The sequence below is a fragment of the Rhinolophus hipposideros genome (assembly GCF_964194185.1).
Source record: "Rhinolophus hipposideros genome assembly, chromosome: 22".
Taxonomy (NCBI): domain Eukaryota; kingdom Metazoa; phylum Chordata; class Mammalia; order Chiroptera; family Rhinolophidae; genus Rhinolophus; species Rhinolophus hipposideros.
Window position 1 is genome coordinate 19,642,522 of NC_138068.1, and position 21,796 is coordinate 19,664,317.

At 43.4% G+C, this 21,796-nt stretch overlaps 1 protein-coding gene and 1 pseudogene across 3 annotated transcripts in view; one reads left to right on the forward strand and one right to left on the reverse strand.

The window, feature by feature from the left end:
- Positions 1-19,877, reverse strand: part of PHF20 (PHD finger protein 20) — a 117,670-nt gene extending 97,793 nt beyond the window's left edge. The window contains exon 1 of one of the 2 annotated variants that reach the window (XM_081034645.1): positions 19,712-19,877. The gene's annotated coding sequence lies outside the window, so the exon portion shown is untranslated. The remainder of the gene's footprint in view (positions 1-19,711) is intronic. The other variant, XM_081034644.1, reaches the window with a different exon arrangement.
- Positions 19,878-21,256: 1,379 nt separating this feature from the next.
- Positions 21,257-21,796, forward strand: LOC308491097 (large ribosomal subunit protein uL22-like; annotated as a pseudogene). The gene has a single exon. The product of its transcript is annotated as a large ribosomal subunit protein uL22-like (transcript).

Genomic DNA, 21,796 nt, shown 5'->3' on the forward strand with positions numbered 1-21,796 from the left:
GGAAAAAAGTCACAGAAGTGGGTCCATCACATCTCAGGAGGAATCTGCTTGCAGTAAGTGTATTACATGAACAGGCAGGATGCAAAATTACACCACTTTGAGCTCACATTAAAACTCATACTTTTTTTTTTTCATACTTTTTTTTTTAATGGAACAAAATAAAACACATTGTAGGTGATTGTTCTTTGCCTCTCAGACACTTTCCTAAATTTACACGGTTTTTTTTCACAGCAGAAATTTTCTGCAAGAAAAATAACATGTAATGTGAAGGATGAGCTAGCTAGCTATTAGACACCCCATTCCGAAGGACTGACATTGGGAAACACACACAAAGCAAATCAAACTAAGGCAGGAATGGTTGCCAGTTGTAAATTAAAGAAGCTGAAACCTAATAAACTGAGAAGCTAAGTTAAGCAGGAGTGTTTCATGTGGACCCCGGGGGAAGGGAGTCAGAGGTTTGACTGGCCTTACCTAACACTCTCCAGGAAAATAAAATACCAAATCTGGTGCAAGTAAATCCAATCAAGAGAAAAGCCTTCATTTTGGCTTGCCTGAAATACCACATCAGGTTATCTTTGTATCTCTGACCTCATGCGTATCAAGTAATATTCAGATTAATAGTCTGGCCTCCCAGATTATATGAAAAGGCGGTGCCAAACAAGAAGAAAGGGAGTGGCACTGAACACTCACTGAGCTGCTGGTGAAAGGGGGATGGTGACAATAGCAGTACCTAGCTGTAGGTAGTGGATGTGAGAGGATTAAATGAGACGATCCATTTAAAGAGCACAGGGCCAGTACAAAGTAAGGACTATATTGTTACATAGTAGCCATTAATAATTCTATTATCACAAATGAGGAAATTAAACTTAAAGTAATTTGGCTAAGGTTCAGGTGCTCAGTGGCAGGCCCCAGAACAAAAGCCCAGGTCTGCTGGATATCTGAATTAACACTTTCACCACACAACTTCCCCCAGAGTACTTCAGGACACCTTCCATTAAAATATAGGCGTGTGGGAGCAAGGCAGCAAATGAATGAAGATGAGCAAATTATTCCCAATGGCTCAAGACAACCAATTCCTCTTGAGGCTGAGTTGTCAGAAGGTTTTCCTCATCATGAACTAAAACCTGTTTCATTTTAACTCTGATCCACTTATTTGAAGTTTCATTCTATTACACGGAACACGACTAAGGACTAATCTGGTTACCATGTCCCATTCCCAGTCTTCCCTCCATTTCTCTGGAAAGGCAGAGTTTGTTTTTCAATTTCACATTAATTCATTCAGAAACCATTAGTTGGTACTACCAGTAAGGCATTGTGCTGGAAATTAGGAATAAGAAATCCAGCTCATCCCCGCTACAGTCCACTCAGCAAGACAAACATAAATACAGAGATGCACAAGCTCCAGCAAAGGGCACGTGGAGGAGTACCCGGGAAGTCATCTGAAAGTCCCAATCTGACAACACCTGCTAACAAAAAAAGAGTTCAAAACAGAAGCGGGAATTTAAAAAAAAAAAAAAAAGATTACATAAGAAGTACATTTTTACTTCTCACATTTAATTTTAAACACAAATTTTTCTCAAGACACAAGAGGGCTAAGATTCTGTAGCTTTTAACTTATCCATTCTTCAGGGCCTTAGCTTTTCTTCTAAAAATCTCCAGCTTGCAGAATAAGAAGGAAAAGGAAGTATGTTCAATAAGGACACCAAGAGAAACTAAGAGAAACAAATCTGATGCAATCTGTGTTTATACAGGATTCCATTAAAGGCCTTGGCAGGACTTCAAATTACTCCTTTACATTCAAATCTCCCTACAATGGGACCCCACTGCTACACAGCAGACAGAGAGCCTCGCTTATTTCCTTAAATACAATATTCACAGTCAATGCCCCTGTATCAATGATAATGAAAGCCTTAACTGTACACTGTGTAATACAGTTTGAAAGGCACTTTCACAAATGACAAACTAGGAGAAAATAACTGCAACACATATGACAAAAAGCTAACTTCCTTTATTAACAAAGAGTACATATAAACCAAGAACAAAAAAGTCAACTCACTTAAAAATGGGCAAAATGTAAGAACTGCAGATCACCGGAGGAAAGGAAGGGAATAAGGCAAAGGTCTAATAAGCATGTGGTATTATACCCATATAACCTCACCCTAAATTAAAGAAAATGAAAATCGAAATAACAGTTTTTCCCTTCTCAGATAGGCAAAACTCAGAAAGGTAGGCTACCCAACGTTTACAGGGATGAGGAGAAAAGAGTCTGCTGTTGATAGAAGAATAAATTGCTTTTCTAGAGGCAACTTGGCACAACCCACAAAACTGCACATACCTGCAACCCAGCAGTCCCACTGCCATTAACTTATCCTACAGATACATCCCCCAGAGTCTGCCAAAATACCTATAAGAATGAGCAATATAACTTTGTGATTTCTGCGGCTATACTCTCCATCAAAAGAGGCCCCCTCCACAACTAAATTGAAGCAACTACTTGAGTTGGAGCTGATGGGTCTGGGAAAACACACTTAAAAAAAATAAAAGTCAAAAATTAAAAAGAGGCCTAATTAAATGAATTATGGTTCATCCATACAATAGAATGTTGTACAGCTATTAAGTGGAATAACGGCAATCTATAGATGATATGAAGCCATCTGCCAGATATAATGACAACTAACAAAAGGCCTGGTATGTGTAGAGGCGTATATATGCCTTCAATGTAAAAACACATAAACATAGACAGATCCATTACAGCACATACATAAAGTGATTCCATGGAAGAAACTAAGAAACTGTCTAAGTTCCTTTAAATGAGAGGAACAGAGCACGAAAATTTGACTTTTCATTTTTTACCTTTCTGTATTGTTACAATTTTCTAACCTTAAGAATATACTTCCAGGGATCATCTACTTGGTAAGATTTTAATTTTTGATTACTTCTTTATATTTTTAAAAAACATTATTTAAATATGTAAATCTTAGTGTTTAGTCTGTTAGGCTCTGCTAGTGCTGGTTGGACAAACTCTCTCTTTTGGCTAACAAAAATGGTGACTTAGATGGGACTTAGCCCTGAGTGGGCTTTCTGCCTGTGGTTCAACAACCCCTGGCTGGGACGGTCTCCCCAGATTCTGTCCAAGCAGCTGCCTGGATTAATTGCTCCAGGGACAGACTTGCAATGCTTGCTGCTGACCAGACGTGGCTGACCTATGGAGCTTTCATTTTCCAGTGAGAGAAATTGGGTTCTTGGCTTGGAAGATGTCTACTAGACATAATTGGAAACTGGTTTTATTATCAAGGCTTTGTCTGTGTTGTCATGTTTGAGAGAGAGATGCAGACTTGGATATGACCAGAAAGTTTTAAAGAATTAAGATTGACTTTGGAAGCCAATAAATGCCTCTTGGGATACCAGCCTGGTACCTTGCTTACGTGGGTCACAGCAGGGTACACGTATCATCTCCTGCTACTCTCAACTACTGTTGCTATGGTCTCTGATTATAAATTGAACACCCATAATGTCCCCTCTAAGGCTCAGGGACCATCACAGCAGAGGCGGGTGCATGAGATTGTAAGAGCCCGATAAGAGGGGCACAATGGGCAGACAAACCTGACTCCATCTTGAAGCTCATCATCCTTCTTAATTGAACCTAGACCTGTTGCCCTAGTTCCCTCAAGACTGAGGAATGAACAACAAAAAGGGGAGATTTGTAACCCGCAGAACCAACTCAAAATGGTCTTATCCTGTTTAAAAAGATACCGAGTTGCTTTTCAGAGACAATAGACTAAAACTGTAAGTCATGCAGCTGAAGCATGTGTAGAGAACTTTGATCTCCACCTGCACCAAAGAACCAAAGTCTTGCCCCCCCACTCCCCAAAACCAAAGGACAAGGACATAAACAGAACTTGAACACTGGAACCCTTTCAGAGGTACAGGGTCCACTGTCCAGGAAGATGGGTGCCGAAGCCCCTTACCATAAATGGGCAAGCTCCAAAGTCCTCCAATTAAAAACTGTTCCACCAGTGCTTCCACATACCTATTGCCCCAAGCCCTTAAAAACATACATCACACCCTGGATCGGGGAGTTTGGGTTTTTGAGCCATAGCTTTCCCCTTCTCCTTGCTTACCGCTTTGCAAATAAAGTAACCCCAATTTCTTCACTGCAGTTACCAGTGATTAGTGTTAGGCTCTGCAAGTGCTGGGTGGATGCACTCTTTCTGTTTGGTCGTAACTGCAGAATTATTCATAATAGCCAAGATACCGAAACAACCTAAGTGTTTGTCTATGGATATATGGATAAAGAAGACACACTATGGAATATTATTCAGGCATAAGAAGGAAATCCTGCCATTTGTGACAACATGGATGGACCCTGAGGGCATTATGCCCAGGGATATAAATCAGAGAAAGACAAATAGTGTTTTACATCCCATGTGGAATCTAAAAATGCCAAACTCATTCAAACAGAGAATGGAATGATGTTTTCCAGGATTTGGGGGATGAAGGAAATGAAAAACAAAAAGGGTGCAAACTTTCATTTATGAGATGAATAAGTTCTAGGGACTTAATGTACAGCATGTGATTATTGCTAATAACACTGTATTATACTCTTGAAAGTTGCTAAGAGGGTAGATCTTAAATGTTCTTATTACAAAAAAGAAATGGTAATTACGTGACGTGATGGAGGTGTTAGCTAACACCGTGGTGACGATCATTTTCCAGTATACAAGTGTATCAAATCATCGCATTGTAAATCTTAAACTTACACAATGTTATATATCAATTATATCTCAATAAAAAATCACATATTAAATAATCTTATACTACAGTATTGTACAGGATCTTCACAACCGCCACGATTAGGACTAAATGTGATGTCCCCATGGTAAAGACAGGGAACTGAGGTGCAGAAGGAAACCAGGGTACAAGGGGTTAGCAGCTTTCAAGGTCCTCCAAGACAGGAGACGTCCGTCTTAACACAGGTAACAGGATTTTCCCAGAGGCAGACAAACCACTTCTCAAAGGCCCTTCCTCTTTCCCCTACCAAAGTCGTTTCTATGCTTATATTCGTGCCTTCAGATATAAACATAATTTGAATACAAGATTAATCAACCAAGTGCTTTTCAAATGTTGTGTCAGAATTACTCCACCATTATATAACAATAGAAATATTTAATTTTTCAGAAAGGACACAACCTAAGACTGATCCAGGGGTGAGGAAACTAGAACACTTGAACCACTGCCTGGGGCCCTGACTATAACCATCTTTTTATACCTCAATCTGGAAGCAAGGAACAAGCTGTAAAACTGCCTATGCACTTGGTCTCAGTAATTTCAATCTGCAAAATACAGCTCAGGATAAAAATAAATCATTTGTGAAAACGAGGAAAAAGCAATGGCTCTTTACATACAATTCTGGGGAAACTAGATATAGTTCATATGTTTTAAGAACAAGAAAATATGTAAGCAAAACCTAATATAGTGGGACTACACTATAAGCTCTATTAGGGAAACGAATGACTGTTCAACAAATGCCTGATAAACGAAATTAAGAAAGCTACCAAGCTACTAAAATGATGAGGGTGTGAAGTAACCTCATTAAAAAAAAAAAAGCAGATATAAAATACCCTTATGCAGAATAACAAGACCTACATAAAAAATTTATGATTATAATAGCTAACTCTACACATGCTGTCATGTAATCCTTACCATAACCACAGAGGTTAAGTGCTATTACTAACCCTCATTGTATAGATGAGAAAACAGAGGAACAAAGAAAAATTAGGGACACCCTAAGACACCCATATCATAAGAGGCTGAGCCAGGATTTGAATCTAGGGCTGCACGGCTTCCGATTCTTAACCACTACGTTTGTTTACCAACTACATCTTTGAGTTCTCTTTCCTAACTTATCAAATGAGGATGAATGGCCCCTAGCTTGGGTGCTTATTATAAGGATTACTTGAGAAAAGATCTGCAAAGCTCGTATTTGTCTAGAAAAGAAGGTATTCAAAAAATGGCAGGAGAATTTTCTGAATTCGTAATACATTTACAGTTAATGATATACATACTGATAAGGACTCTGGGTTTTCTTTTTGAAAGAGGTAAAAAGAGTACTATAGCCATGGTAACTGCAAGTCCTGCCCTCAGCGACCCCATTGTGCTCTGAGAAAAGGTATTGAGAGCTTAAAGTAAGCCAGAATTAAAGTGATAGATGGGTATGGAACAAGACGTTTCAACTAGTCAGCTCTGAGTCAGGGTTGGGGGAAATAAGACTCTGTCACACTCAAGGAAAGACTGTCAATCACCAGAAACTACAGAGCAGCAGGCTTTGGGACAACTTAATAGTACTTACCACCAGGACTGCATTCAGCAACCCCCTTTCAATTGAGGGACACTGCAAGTGAAAGACCTGCTTAAATCTTTAGGCCTCCTCCATTCAATAGTTACTGAGTGACGGCTAAGTGCTGGAGATAGATACTAAAGACGAGACAACCCCAACCCCACTGTTCCCCACTGTTCTCTAGTGCAGAAGGCGGGCAAAAACAAGATAAACACATAGACAAAGAAGAGAGTTTCTGGCAGGCTAAGTACTATGGGTAAAAACCCAACAAAATAATGTGAACTAGTGACATGGGAGGACCCTTTTAGATAAGGCAGTTAGAATGGGCTAGGAGCTGAAGTCTGAGCAGAGATCTAAATGACAAGGAGACACTCATGTGAAGATCTAGGGGAGGAAAATTCTATCTAGGCAGAGGCAAAGTCCTAGAGGCCAGGGGCCTCAGGTGGGAATGAGCTCCCTTCCGGACCGGGGCCCTGAGCCTAGGAGGTGGAGACTCTCCCTGCTGTCCCAGAAAAGCATAAACAATATGCATAGGTCCAGTGACACATAGGTCTCACAGGAGGAAGCTTTCAAGGGCCTCTGCCAAAGTTGTCTTGGAGAAAGGCCAGGGAGTGCGTAGGGATGGGAGCAGACAGGTTTTAGACTCAATTCTGGCCAATCCTGGGAGGCTGAATGAAGATGAGAAGAATCACTGAGCCTCCCTCTGTTTGCCCATCTATAAAATGAGATTAATAACTCCTACCTCCTCGGTTTATTGTGAGCAATGAGTTAATTGATGTCAAGTGCTTAGCACAATAAGCACTAAATACTCAGTATTGGTGATAAAATGGTTGTGTAACAGTAGTACAAACAAAAAGGACATCAGATACAAAGGATTACAGTCAATGTTATTATGAAATACCAACAAATAGTATCCAATATACTAAAGAACATAAAGTGAACAACTTTAGTCCTAAGGAAGTGACAAGTTGAGTCAAGTAGACGGAAGGGCCTCTCCACCACTGTCCTCAAGTTTCAAGGACACAGAAGGAAGACTGGGTCTAAAGCAAAGACCATTTCCATTCCTTCAGGCCCTTTCCTAGGTCACACTAAAAGAGTTGAATTAACCTTTTTTACTTGAAGCGGAGAGTCAGAGAAGCGGAGAGTCAGAGAGGGAGGAAGGGAGGAAAGAAATAGGCCCAAAAAATTCCTTTGCCCTCTTCCCAGATACTTGAAATGCTTTCTCCAAGACCCTAGCTTTTCCTCCCACAATTAAAATTCAGACAGACAGCAAACACAGGTTGAGTTTACTCACTGCAAAGTACTGAGAATGAGCTGGTTAAGTCAGTGGATCTTCCCAGAGGCAGTGCCCAGACGTGGCTCCAGAATGCATGTGCTGAATGACCTTTGGCACATTACTCAACCTCACTGAGCTAATCATCCCACTCTCACAAGTTCCTTCTCATTTTCTCCCCATCACAGTCTAAGGCCCAAAGACTGGCCAATGTGCCAAGCTAGAAACATGGGCATCGCTCTTGCTTCCCACTCTCAGTCACCATTTTGTAACACCTACTTCTCCCATTGCTGAGTAGTTGCCCAGTCAAGGCTCTCCATCAGTTCTCATCCCGTCACTGCAACAGCTCTCATGGAGCTCAAAGCCTCCCCAGATCCAAATCGATACTGTCTTTTAAGCTGACATCTTCTGACTGTCTATTTTATGACAGACACTACACTAAGCACCGTATTTTGCCGTGTATAATGCGCATGCACCCACATTTTTGGCCCAAACTTTCAGGGGGGAAAAATCTTTCATTTTAATTTTTCAATTCAAATTTTTATTTGTTTACATTTAGGTACTTGTTTTTTGTACTATATATTATAAAGGAATTTTAGCATTCATTTTTTAACATATTATGGTACAAGACATTTAATGTAACAAATAATTACAAAATACAAGAACAGATACAAGGTACAAGAAATATTATGTACCGATAACAAATTTATGATATTTACACATCATAGAAGGCCAAGAACTCTTCCTCGTCGCAAGTTCCTGGTAAGGTTAACAAAACTGATTATCGTTTTCCAGGGTATTTTGCATACAGATATCGTTATTGATTTCTAGAGTTACACTTTAACTCATAAGCATAAATAAAAGAATTAAAAACATTTCTTTAGCTAGGAATTAGTACTACCCATGTATAATGTGCATCCTTGTTTTTCCCTGACAAATTTGGGCAAAAAAGTGCACATTAAACGTGGCAAAATGTTACTTTATATACATTAATACATCATCTAAGGTCTACTTCATAGGTTCGTAATGAAGCTTATTATTATTCCTATTTTACAGATGGGAAAACAGGTTCAGAAAGTAAGCTGCCCAAATGACAAAGCTAGCAACTATTGGGGCAAGGAATTAAAGCCAGGTGGTCTGACTCGGGGCAACTAGTACTGTGGCTAATCTTCCTCACTGCTACTTCCGTGGTATTTCTAAAACACAAACCTGATTATAAGACGCCTCTGTTTAAAACAGTTCAGGCTATATGTCAACGGTATCTCAATTAAAAAAAAACAAACAAACAGTTCAGTAGTTTCCCTACAGAGCAGAGTTCAAACTACTCAGTGGAGCAGCAAGGCTTTCGTGAGTTAGCCATTATGACCAGACCAAACTCGATGGGAGCTTAAAAGGAGGGAAGCAGGCAGGCTTAGCAGAGGGACAGTGGCGCACCATGGTTATGACCAGAACTCTGGAGTGAGCCTGCCTGGTTTGGGGCCCCAGCTCCATCATTTCCCAGATAACCTTGCACAAGTCATTTCCTCTGGGAGCCTCAGGCTCATCTGTAAGAGAGATAGTACCAGTACCTACTTAATACCTTCACACAGGTGTTGTGAAGATAAAAACTTCGGTAGCACAGAGCCTGGCACACAGTAAGTTCTCAAGCTTATTACTGCTCTTACAGCCCACACACCCAGACTCCTTGCAGTTCCAACCTCCAGATCTTTGCTCAAACAAGCTGCTTCCTCTGCCTGTCCTTCAGGATTGGGCCCAACCAGGGCTTACTGGGACAGGGGCTCATTTCAATACTCTCCCATGGCATGGGCCAGTGGGCTCTCAACCACAAGGCTGTCGGTTTCACTCCTCAAGTCCCGCAAGGGATGGTGGGCAGCGCCCCCTGCAACTAAGATTGAACATGGCACCTTGAGCTGAGCTGCAGCTCCCGGATGGCTCAGTTGGTTGGAGCCCATCCTCTCAACCACAAGGTTGCCAGTACGACTCCTGTAGGGGATGGTGGGCTGTGGCCCCTGCAACTAGTAATGGCAACTAGACCTGGAGCTGAGCTGCACCCTCCACAACTAAGACTGAAAGGACAACAACTTGAAGCTGAACGGCATCCTCCACAGCTAAGATTGAAAGGACAACAACTTGACTTGGAAAAAAATTCCTGGAACTACACGCTGTTCCCCAATAAAGTCCTGTTCCCCTTCCCCAATAAAATCTTAAAAAAAAACAAATTCTGCGACGGCAGCCTGACCTGCCCTCTGGGCCACAGCACTCTACACTGCAATTGCCTATTTCTGAGCCAGTCTCTCCCTAGACACTGACCTCCTTACAGACACCCCCAGCATCTAACAAGCAAGCAGTGCCCTTACAGGGTGGTCAGATGCTTGTCAGAGATAACCTCAGCTTCCTCACTGGCAAAAAGGGAATAAAAACAGGAAAGAGACCAATACCACCCCCCTGAAGGGATGTAGGGATTCAAGGAGACAACCATGTAGAACCTCGCTCTTTGGAAAGTGCTATCCACTGGTAAATGTAGGAACTGTTTGTACTCCTTGGAGGCAGGGGGAGGAAGGCAAAACACAAGGAATAAGGCACCTGAAGACAGATCACAATTTCACCCCCAGGGCTATAGAAAAGCTGTGTTCGGTTGTCATGGGGAGGCTACAATCTATAAATATCAGGAGTTGTGCAGTGAGTTTGTGTGGGATCCTTTTAAGGAAGGGTGTCTTTTTTTAAATATTTCTGACTAAGCTGTTCTTACAGGATTCTTTAATTGAGGTATCACTATATTACAAAGGAAAACAATTTGGAGATGTAGTCATTACTCCACAGGGCCTCCAAAGACATTTACCTGAACTACAACCCTTTCACTGTGTATGGGGTTTTAAAAATAGTTTAATAGTTAATGAATTAATTACCTTATTCTTAAGAATTAATTTTTATTCCTGGCCTTTATTTTTTTTAATACCAGGACATGGCTAACATTTACTTAGTCTTCACCACAGGCTAAATCCTTGACATATGTATCATTCCCAAGAATGCAGACAAGTTGGCAGTATTATCCCCCTTTCCAGAGGAGGGAAAGGAGGCTTGGAGCAAATAACTTGCCCATGGTCACCGGCTAGGTGGAAGAGCCGGGATTTCAGAAGTAGGACCTCTTCCAAAACCCACTATACTTACACTGCTTTTAAAAATAACACCTTTAGGTGGCTCAGTTGGTTAGAGCGGGAGCTCTGACTGACAGGGTTGCGGGTTCGATTCCCACATGGGCCAGTGAACTGTGCCCTCCATAACTCCACTAAAGACAACGGGCTGCCGCTGAGCTTCCAGAGGGGCAGCCAGATGGCTCAGTTGGTCAGTGCACAAGCTCTCAACAACAAGGTTGCCAGTTCAATTCCCATCCAGGGGATGGCGGGTTACGCCCCCCTGCAACTGAAAATTGAAAATGGCAACTGGACTTGGAACTGAACTGCACCCTCCACAACTAGCCCTCCACAACTAGATTGAAGGACAACAATTTGGAGCTGATGGGCCCTGCAGAAACACACTGTTTCCCAATATTCCCCAATAAAATTTTGAAAAAATATAAATTAACACCTTTGGGATATCTAAACACTAATGAAATGAAAGGAGTATTGTTAAGTGTGAAAATGAGGGGAAATTTTAAGTGTCTTTCTCTTACAGACAACAGTGATGTAGTTATGAATGAAATACAAACTAACAAACTAACAAACAAGGTCCATGAGGTCCATGTAGTTATAAATGAAATACAAACTAACAAACTAACAAACAAGGTGCAAAACTAACAAACATTTTGTGAGAGGAATAAAACAAAAATAATGGTAACATAGACAAGTCTTCACAGTTCACCAAGTTTTGCTAACCTTATGAATTAGGTTTTCTTATTCCCATTTTACAGAGTAGGAAATGTAGGAAAAGGGTAACATTTACCAATACGTACTTCCAATGAGCAATGGGAGGCCGTTACCATACTCGAGTGTGGATACAGACGTCCAGACAGTTAAGTGACTTGCCCTAGTGGGTGTCTGCCTTCAGTGTCCACGCCAGTGAGAGGCCCGAGAGGTTTAAGCCACATGCCCAAGTTACATGGAGCCCCAAGAGAGGGGCAGATGCTGGAATTCAAATTCAGGCATTCTGCTCTAAATCCTGGTTCTTACCACCACATGCCATGCAGCCTGAATACAAAAGGCCGCCTCTTTATCTTGCCTTTCTCAATTACAGATGTATAATTCTCATAGAGTTCATAGCATGACCAATTTCCTACTCATCAAAGCACACTGGAGAGCATTCACTACTCCATGGGACAAAGGGACAGTCGAGCAGCCCAAACCATCCATTCCCAAGTGCCTCAAGAAAGGGAGAAAGACAGCCTGAGCTGGGAAAGTGGAGCTTCTACAATTAAGGAATGTTTGCATGGTCAGGCATGGAATCTGGGGTGAGAGGGCAAGGCCACCCTTTCTCTCAGCAGTATCTCAGTCCTGGGTTCCATACTTCCACCTGTTTGATACTGTGATTAAAGTGACTTATTCAAACGGGGGGTGGGGGGGAGCGGGGAGGAGAATGGACGGAGGGGTATGGCAGCTGTAGAGAGAGGAAGATGTAAGAGCACCAGGATTGTAGACAAAGAAATCTGGGCGCTATTAGCCATATGACTCCGGACAAATTAGTTAATCTCAGTTTCCTCATCTACTAGATGAAGATAATAGACAAATTGTAAAGATTTAATAAGATCCAATAGAGGGCCGGGCTGGCGGCTCAGGTGATTAGAGCTCCATGCTCCTAATTCCAAAGGCTGCCAGTTTGAGTCCCACATGGGCCAGTGGGCTCTCAACCACAAGGTTGCCGGTTCAATTCCTCAAGTCCCGCAAGGGATGGTGGGCTCTGCCCCCTGCAACTAAAATTGAACATAGCACCTTGAGCTGAGCTGCCGCTGAGCTCCCGACGTCTCAGTTGCTTGGAGTACGTCCTCTCAACCACAAGGTTGCCGGTTCAACTCCCTCAGGGATGGTGGGCTGCGCCCCCTGCAACTAGCAATAGCAACCGGACCTGGAGCTGAGCTGCGCCCTCTACAACTAAGACTGAAAGGACAGCAACTTGAAGCTGAGCGGCATCCTCCACAACTAAGATTGAAAGGACAACAACTTGACTTGGGAAAACAAAAAGATCCAATAGAGTACTCAAAAAAATGCTTGGTGTAATTATTATGATTGTAAAATGTCCACAACTCCAGACCAGGTTTCCACAACCTAGAAATCCCAATACCTATACACCTGTAGAAGCAAGGAAGACATGTCAATCCACCTAACCATGCACCTTTTCCATGCAAAAAAGAGACCTCTTGAAAATCAGGTCTCCACTAGGACAAAGAGAGCCCAAATAGCATCTATGATGCCGGGGAGTCAGCCTTTTTAATCCTAGGATTATGTTTCCTGACACGGAATAAGCTCTCATTTAATACACTCATGGTTTTAAATCCTTCCCCAGCCCCGTCCTTTCGTTCTTTTCCCGAAGTCCATGGATTCAGGCACCATCTCCCTTTAATAAAACTGTACTATTTACACTTGGTGACTCATACAAGGCTCCAAAAATTTTACGGGATTTCTGCAAGCTCATTGCTTGCATTTGGCCAAAGAAAGCAAAGGACAGCTGGATGGATGCCTAGCCCAAGATCTAGCAAAGTTGTCACACCATCATGACGAATCAGGGTTTCAATTTGCAATAGGTTAACCCAATGGTAGTCAGTCAACAATCTGCAAGGTACAGTTGCTGAGAGATGAACAGGGACAGCATCCTCCCTTTTCTTTCCAAGTTTACAATCTTGGAAAGGAGGCTCTTAGCATACATTGTGGCTTAAAAAATGTTTATCAAAAAAAAATGTAGGGCCGGCCCGGTGGCTTAGGCGGTTAGAGCTCCGTGCTCCTAACTCCGAAGGCTGCCAGTTCGATTCCCACATGGACCAGTGGGCTCTCAACCACAAGGTTGCCGGTTCGACTCCCGCAAGGGATGGTGAGCTGTGCCCCCTGCAACTAGCAATGGCAACTGGACCTGGAGCTGAGCTGCCCTCCACAACTAAGACTGAAAGGACAACTTGACTTGGAAAAAAGTCTTGGAAGTACACACTGTTCCCCAATAAAATCCTGTTCCTCTACCCCAATAAAATCGTTAAAAAAAAGGATAGAAAAATGTAAACTTCCCTCCATTACTTCCTAAAAAGGTGAGGAAGGAATGTTGGAGATTATAGACAAGGTGACCAAAAATATGGTGAACGTTTAAATTTTTTTTTAATTACAATAAAAGACACATTGCCATTAATCCCCCTGAAAATACTGCCCTTCACTTCAAACACACTTATCCCATCGTTCTCGCCACTTTCTGAAACAGTTCTGGAAGTCCTCTTCTATGAGTGTCTTTAGTTGCGCTGTCGTGATTGCCTCAATGTCCTGAATCGATTCAAAACGTTTTTCTTTCACAGTCATTTTGACTTTGGGAAAGAGCAAGAAGTTGCATGGTGCCAGATCCGCTGAATAAGGTGGATGAGGACACACTATGTTTTTATTTGACACAAACTGCTATACCAGAAGCAATGTGTGACACAAAGCGTTGTCACAATAGAAGATGAAGTAAAGACACTCACGAAAAAGGACTTCCAGAACTGCTTCAGAAAGTGGCAAGAACGATGAGGTTAAGCGTGTTTGAAGCAATGGGGAGTATTCTGAGGGAGATTAATGGCAATGTGTCTTTTACTGTAATAAACCTTTTTATTTAAACATTCCATCATATCATTTGATCACACCTTATATACTTTAGAGCCCTGATTTCCACGCAGTGTCAGCAACTGCCTTTGAGAATAACCAGGTGTTCTCAAAAAAAACTGTTAGTTTTACTCACTGATGGAGTAATTTAAAATCTAGATTTCTTATCATTGCCTTTAGCATCTTGTCTGGGGTTTTGTGGCTGAGTATATTCCTATAAGGAAGAACACTTGGAAGTAATTTTTAAATGATGCTTGCTCTTAGGATGCACTTTCAAATTTCAGATAGGGAGTTTAAGCACCTTTAAAATCCAGGAAAAATAAGTACCAGTAGCTGATTTCCCACAGATTATGGGACACCTTGGGAGTTGAGGGCTAAAAGCGTTACATCTCACTTTCCCCAACTCCAGCCAAAAGCAAACTACCTGCTTCCCTTTTAAATTTCATTCTACCTACACTGCTAATTCAAAGTGAAAAAGAAAGCTGGGTTGAGGAGGTGGGGAAACATTGTTTAAATATACATCAGAAAAGAGAACTTACAAATAAACATGCTGTATGTAAATACAGTCTCCCTCTTCGTGAGAAGAGTAGCTAACATTTAATGGAGAATTCAAGGTAGACTTCTTTGATAAGTTTAGGCAGTTTTGAATGAAACAAAGCGTGGAACCGGCAGAGGATATGGAGGCAGAAGAACGCTGAAGTTGGGTGTGAGGACAAGCTGGACGCCTCGGCTGAAAAAGAGACGGTGGCAAAAGCGACTCGGACGAGAATGATTGGCAGCCTGCCCAACAGAGCACATGAAGGAAATCAGATCTGCTACAACAAACCCCCAGACACTGGGTTTCTAAGCAAGGTACTGACAAAGACTCAGGGCAGAGGAGACCTTGGAGATAATCAGCCCCTCACTTTACAAATGGGGAGAATGAGGCCCAGTAGCATTAAATGACTTGCCTGAGGTCTCACAGTGAGTGGAAGAGCTGGGACTAGAGCCAAATCAAGATCAAATCCGTTACTGAAGAGGATCTGACATTCATGTGAGGGATGGGGGAGGGGGAAGGACCAAGACACAAAACGGTCTAGTCATTCAGGTTTGTCCTGATTAGGGCCCAGAATAGGATCATGCTGGAAAAAGGCCATGACAGGTGACAGCCAGGGAAATAGGTAGAGATGACCTAAGACATTTAGAAAGGAAAAACCCACTAAGACTTAGAAATAGATTAGAGATGTGGGTACAAAGGTAAAGAGAGCATCATAAGGCATGACCCCCATCAAAGGTCATCTTCCCACCAGCATTCACCTTTGTGAAACTCCCATACAGAGATACGCCAGCAGCTTCCATTCAAGGTCCAAGCACCTGCCTTTCCCAGGCCTATTTCCAGAACCTGGAACACCAAGAAGGACCCCTTGGAAATTCCAACACCTGGGACCCTGGCAGTATCTCAGACTCTTTGCCCATGGTAGGAGGACAGGTGAGGAACCAGAGACATAAGCTAGCTGATGATCAGCTATGAAGTATTTACTAGAATGATTCTATGTCAAGAATTAGGTTCACATTTAAGCAAGAAATATTTAAGCACTTAAATTTGACAAAATACATAGCAATCAAACTCCTGGAGAAGTTTCAGCCATCGTTTTAAAAGCTAAATGCTAGGCTGGCCCGGTGGCTCAGGCAGTTGGAGCTCCATGCTACTAACTCCTAAGGCTGCTGGTTCGATTCCCACATGGGCCAGTGGGCTCTCAACCACAAGGTTGCCAGTTCTGATTCCTCGAGTCCCGCAAGGGATGGTGGGCTCCGCCTCCTGCAACTAAGATTGAACACAGCACCTTGAGCTGAGCTGCCTCCCGGATGGTTCAGCTGGTTGGAGCGCTGGCTCTCAACCGCAAGGTTGCCAGTTCGACTCCCGCAGGGGATGGTGGGCTGCTGCGCCTCCTGCAACTAACAACAGCAACTGGACCTGGAGCTGAGCTGCGCCCTCCACAATTAAGACTGAAAGGACAACTTGAAGCTGAACGGCACCCTCTACAACTAAGATTGAAAGGACAACAACTTGACTTGAAAAAAAGTCCTGGAAGTACACACTGTTCCCCAATAAAGTCCTGTTCACCTTCCCTAATAAAATCTTAAAAAAAAAAAAAAAGAAAGAAAGAAAGAAAAAAGAAAATAAGGGGATGAATTCCTCTATAATCTGAAAGTGAAGAAATCTCTCTTATCTGTGATTCAAAATCCAATAAAATAGGATAAATTTAGGATAAAACAGGTAGATAAATTTAATCACGTAAAAAAATAAAATAAAAGCTAAATGCTAGAATAACTGAAACTAAGTATAACTAATAGTCCTCAGAAGGGGACCATGCCTGGTACAAACTTGAAGGGATGTGTCTGGATAAAGAGAAAATGGAAAATAATACCCCAGCATAAAGCTAACCAACCACCTTTCTATTTTCACAGAGAAATCTTTGGCTATTATGTATAGCATCTCACTACTCAAAGTGTATTTCAATAACATTAGCATCACCTGGGAATTATAAACGCAGATACTCAGGCCCCACCCTAAACCTACTTGATCAGAATCAGTATTTTAGCAAGACCCACCCCTGCCCAAGTGATTTATACACACATTCAAGTTTGAGAAGCAGTAGTGTAGTTGAACAGGGCACTGTACAGAGCAGTACACAGATAAGCACCAAACAGGCAGACAAAGTACCTGTTCACTTACTGTATACCACAGTTTATGTACTGCTCAGACAGACCTCCAATGTTTTTTCATAAATTTGGTACTTACTAATAATGACCAAATAATCTACATGTGGAATCTATTTCACTTCCTGAAATAGCACAACCTAGCTCCAGGGCTTTCTTGAACATGAAATATAAAACAGCTTAGTTATTCTGAAAATACAATAATGGTTAATTTTATTCAAGTTCCAACACTGAGTTCAGAACACTTCTCCACAAGCCCCATTACTTCCTACAGGTTCCTAGGAGTCTCATTATATCCCCTAGCATCCCTAAGAAGAAGCAGGTGCTTGGCAAACGTCCAATCTCCAAATGACATTCAGAAGGATGTAGTCCTAAAAATGCTGTATTTTCCTGCCTTGTCCTGCCAGTATAGCTTCGCAGGCCCAAACTCTCTCCTCCACTGAGGCCTCTTACAGCTGCACACTCAAGTACTTCCTAAAAAAGGAGAAAGGTCAGAGGTGTCATTATCCCATAAGCACTTGGGGTGTCAGCTGTGGAGAAATTAATCTGGTTAGGGGCTCAGGTGGAAAAGCTCTAAGTAAGATCTGGAAAGGCAGAGGGAAATACAAAAGAACCTACTGTGAGGCTCTTAAAGAGAGAAGAGGGCCCAGATACTTGTAGATTTTAAGGTGAGGGTTGGGAGCAAGGCTTGGCAGATATTTGAGAGGATGATAGGGAGAGTTAAGTCCATCCCCCACCTGCAACCCATGGACAAGAACAAAAAGACTAAGAGGTTCCTCCAAATGACCTCTTTTCTTGATAAAAGGAAAGAAGAACAGCCAATAGAGGAACTTTTATTAGCTGAAACCAAGACTAAAAGAATTTCTTGAGGGAAATAAAGCAAACAGTACTATCAAGGCAGAATGGTAAAGGAAGCAAATCACCAGGAGGATTAAGAGTCCTGTGAATAACCAAAGAAATGAGAGGGGATTCATTTCCAGTTTGAATCCAGCGCTTGGGGCAGCAGGTAGTCCTGGACCTGAGGTTACCTCCAGCGCCAGGGGAAGAAAGGGGAAAATCTCTACAGCCACCAGCAAGCAGAGCAGCGTCCAATGAGAGTTAGAAAACAAAAAAATGCCTGGGGATAGAGCAAGCCAAGAGAGAAGAGTTCCAGTTAGCAGAAATCAGAAAAAGGTAAAGTAGACATAGAAAAAGAAAACATGCAGACACCCCTTTAGGAGGGGGACCCTCCCTTTAGAGGAAGGGAATTCAGGAGGTGTGATTAGGAAGTGTGCTCAGAAAAAAAGGCCATAGAAGCAGAGAAAATGTTGTGCTCAAGATACCCATTCATCAAAAGAAGAGGAAATGGGTGCACTGACCAGATAGGAAAAGCACCTAAATGGAAATGGGAAGGAAAAAAGAGAAGGAAACCGAGGAAAGAAAATGTCTTGGAGAGCAGAAAAGCTCAAGAACCATGGACCATGGTTTGGTAATGATTGGACTCAGAAAAAAGGTGTGCCCTCCCAGATTTAAGAAGCATCAGGAAGGTTACTGCTCCCTGAGAATTGTGTAACCAAGAGGGGTGCATTCTGTACATTTGGGGGTACAAACACACTCTCAGACATTAAAATAAGTATCCCCCAGGAAATAAAGTTAGTTCGATTTGGGGAACTCATGAAAAAGGATGCAAATCCAAAAAGTGACGGGAAAGTGCAGCGAATGCCCTTATTTGTGTGATTGTAAATATGTACCCTTAAACTTCAGGATTTCCATTTTATTTTCAATAGCATCTGGAAACGAGGTGCATCCTAGATTTGCAGGGTTGGAGAAAGGAAGTGTCCCCTAAATTTAAGAAATTCTGGAAAACATGTTGCCATATTTGGGGCCTGGAAAAGGGATTTTTTTTCCTTTGATTTGTGGAAACAGAAGTACCCCAAAACTTGGTTACTGGACTCCAGGTTTGAGAGAGTCGTTAATGCGGCGAACTTCCAAATTTGAAAGGGAGTGCTTGCTCAGATTGAAGGCTCGAAAAAGGAAGTGTCCTCCCAGTTTGGGGGGGTCTGGGAAAAGGGTTACATCTTGTTTGAGGGGCCTTGGAAATTGAGCTGGAGCCTCAGAAAGGGGGTGCACCACCCACATTTTCAAAACTAGAGAAAGGGGACACTCCCATAGTCGGGGGTTAAGAAAGGGGTGTGCTTCCCAGAATAGGCTAAAACAGTCAATTAAAAAAAAAAAAAGCGTTCCCAAAGCACAAGAAAACAGCAAGGGCTGGTGGTGGAGCTCTCGGGGGCCTCACAGTTCAAGCTGTGGCCCTAGAGCTTACCCCCCACCCCCAACACGGCCCGCTCCGCGCCCTGGGCCCGCACCCCGCGGCCCAGCCCCCTCAGGCGGCGCTGATTGGCCGCGGCCGCCGTCACTCCAGCGGGCAACCCTGGGGATTGGGCGCCGCTCGCACGACCGCCACGCTCTCAGCAGCGGTCCCCGGGCCTCCCTCCGGGCTGGGCGAGACGGGCCGAGCGGGGAGCGGGGCCGGGCAGGGGACCCGAGCAGCGGTGGCGTCCGTAACCGTCCCCGCCCGCACGGCGCGCGCCTGGCGCGGGTTCGCCCCGACCCGGCTTCGGCCACCCGTCTTCGCATCGCCGCGCCTCACCGCGAGCTCACCTCACAGCCCGGCTCCGGCTGCGCCGCTCCAGGACCAACCGACAGAAGGACTCTGCGTGCTGCGCACCACGTGACCCTCGGGACGCGCCCAGCGTATCCCCCGCCCCCCACATACACGCACCATCGCCACCACCGAGTGACGCAGCTCCCCAGCTGCCCCGCCCTCGGCCCCGCCCAACCCGATCACCGTGGCGACGCTCAGGCGGGCCACGCCCACGGCCCTGACGCGCGGGAACCGGGCCGGCGCCCTGATGCGGACGGAGCTCGAAGTCCCCACTCACCTGCAATCAGTGAGACCAAAGCAAGCCTGGGACTGGACACTATCCATCGCCTGTTAAAGTTGCCTCCTAAATGCCTGTCGAAGCCTCCCACTTCTCTCCATCCCATTCCCAACGCCCGGGTCTAGGCCACCATCACCTCTCTCCTAGGTGACGGTTGTCCCCTCCAGCCTATTATTCTTCCCCCTTCCGATCCATTCTCCACACACAGACAGTAGGAGCTTTTCAAAACGCAAATACAATCACAGGCTCCAAGTCTTTTTTACCCACTTTTCTTCGGATTAGGATCTAAGCCTATCTGCCAGGCTCTGGAAAGTCTGGACCTAACCTTCCTCTCTCACATGCTAATACATCCAGCTTCCCCAGTTCTCAGCCTCTTTCAAATCCTCAAACAAGCCAGGTTCCTTCCCACCTCAGGGCCTTTGTACTAATCCCTCTTCCACTTTGTCTCATTCACTGCTAGGTAAGGATTCCAATTACTGATGTGAAGAGCTGTATTTAGCCTCCAGAGACCAAGATGAGAGTTGCAGCCACCCCAGAAGGTTCTGAGGTGTTTTCCCAATGAGACTTGGAAAGTCTCAAAGAGAAATGCTAACCATTTGTAATTTAGGAGGGCAATAACTTTATTTTACATTGGGAAGACAACAGAGCAGCCAGATTGCACTTCTTTAAATGTAAATCGAATCATGTCACTGACCTGCGTAAAACAAGCTCTCCATCTGCATCCTCCACTCTTTTTCATCCTCTAGCCACACTGACTTTCTGTCAGTTGCCATGGCTCTTTCCAAGCTCTTCCCAGCTGCTGGGCCATTGACTAGGCTGTTGCCTCTTGCAAAGCTGACTCTTCATCATGCGGGTCTGTTTGTCATCTCCTCAGTGAGATCCTCTTTGATTACATTATCTAGAAATGCTTCCCTTGATCACATACATGCCTCCCCCATAGCAATTATTCTCTATCACTTCAATTTCAACAGAGCACGTAGCACAGTTTGTTATTATCTCATTTGTCTATTCTCTTGGTTGTATTTGTCTACTTCCTGAATTTTAGTTAGGGACTATCTTGTACCTAGTAAATTGTCAGAACCTGACGAAGAATAGATGCTTCATGTGTATCTGTGAAAGGAATGAAAGAGAATAATATTGAAAAAAAATTGGTAGATCCTTCTTTATGACGTGAGTCCATAGAAGAGGTGCTTTTCGTATCAACACTGGAGACTGAAGAGGGCATTACCTCAGCTCAAGTAAAAACAGAGGGTGACCTCTGAAAATGGTTCTCTATTTGCTTGACCCAGAGAACCCCACAAAATCATGTAAATCGAAAGGTTCAAATCTAAGAACACTCGTGAAACTGCCCAGGCCATCAAGGGTATGCATATCCGAAAAGCCACCAAGTATTTAAAGAATGTCACATTACAAAAGCAATGTGTGCCATTCCGTCGTTACAACGGTGGAGTTGGGAGGTGTGCCCAGGCCAAACTGGGGTTGGACGCAAGGTCATTGGCCCCAAAAAAGTGCAGAATTTTTACTGCACATGCTTAAAAGTGCAGACAGTAATACTGAACTTAAGTGTTTAGATGTAGACTCTCTGGGCATTGAGCAGAGCCAGGTGAACAAAGCTCCCAAGATGCAGCGCAGAACTTACAGAGCTCACGGGCGGATTAACCCACACATGTACTCCCCCTGCCACATTGAGATGATCGTAACTGAAAAAGAACAAATTGTTCCTAAACCAGAGGAGGAGGTTGCTCAGAAGAAGAAGATCTTCCAGAAGAAACTGAAGAAACAAAAACTTATGGCCCGGGAGTAA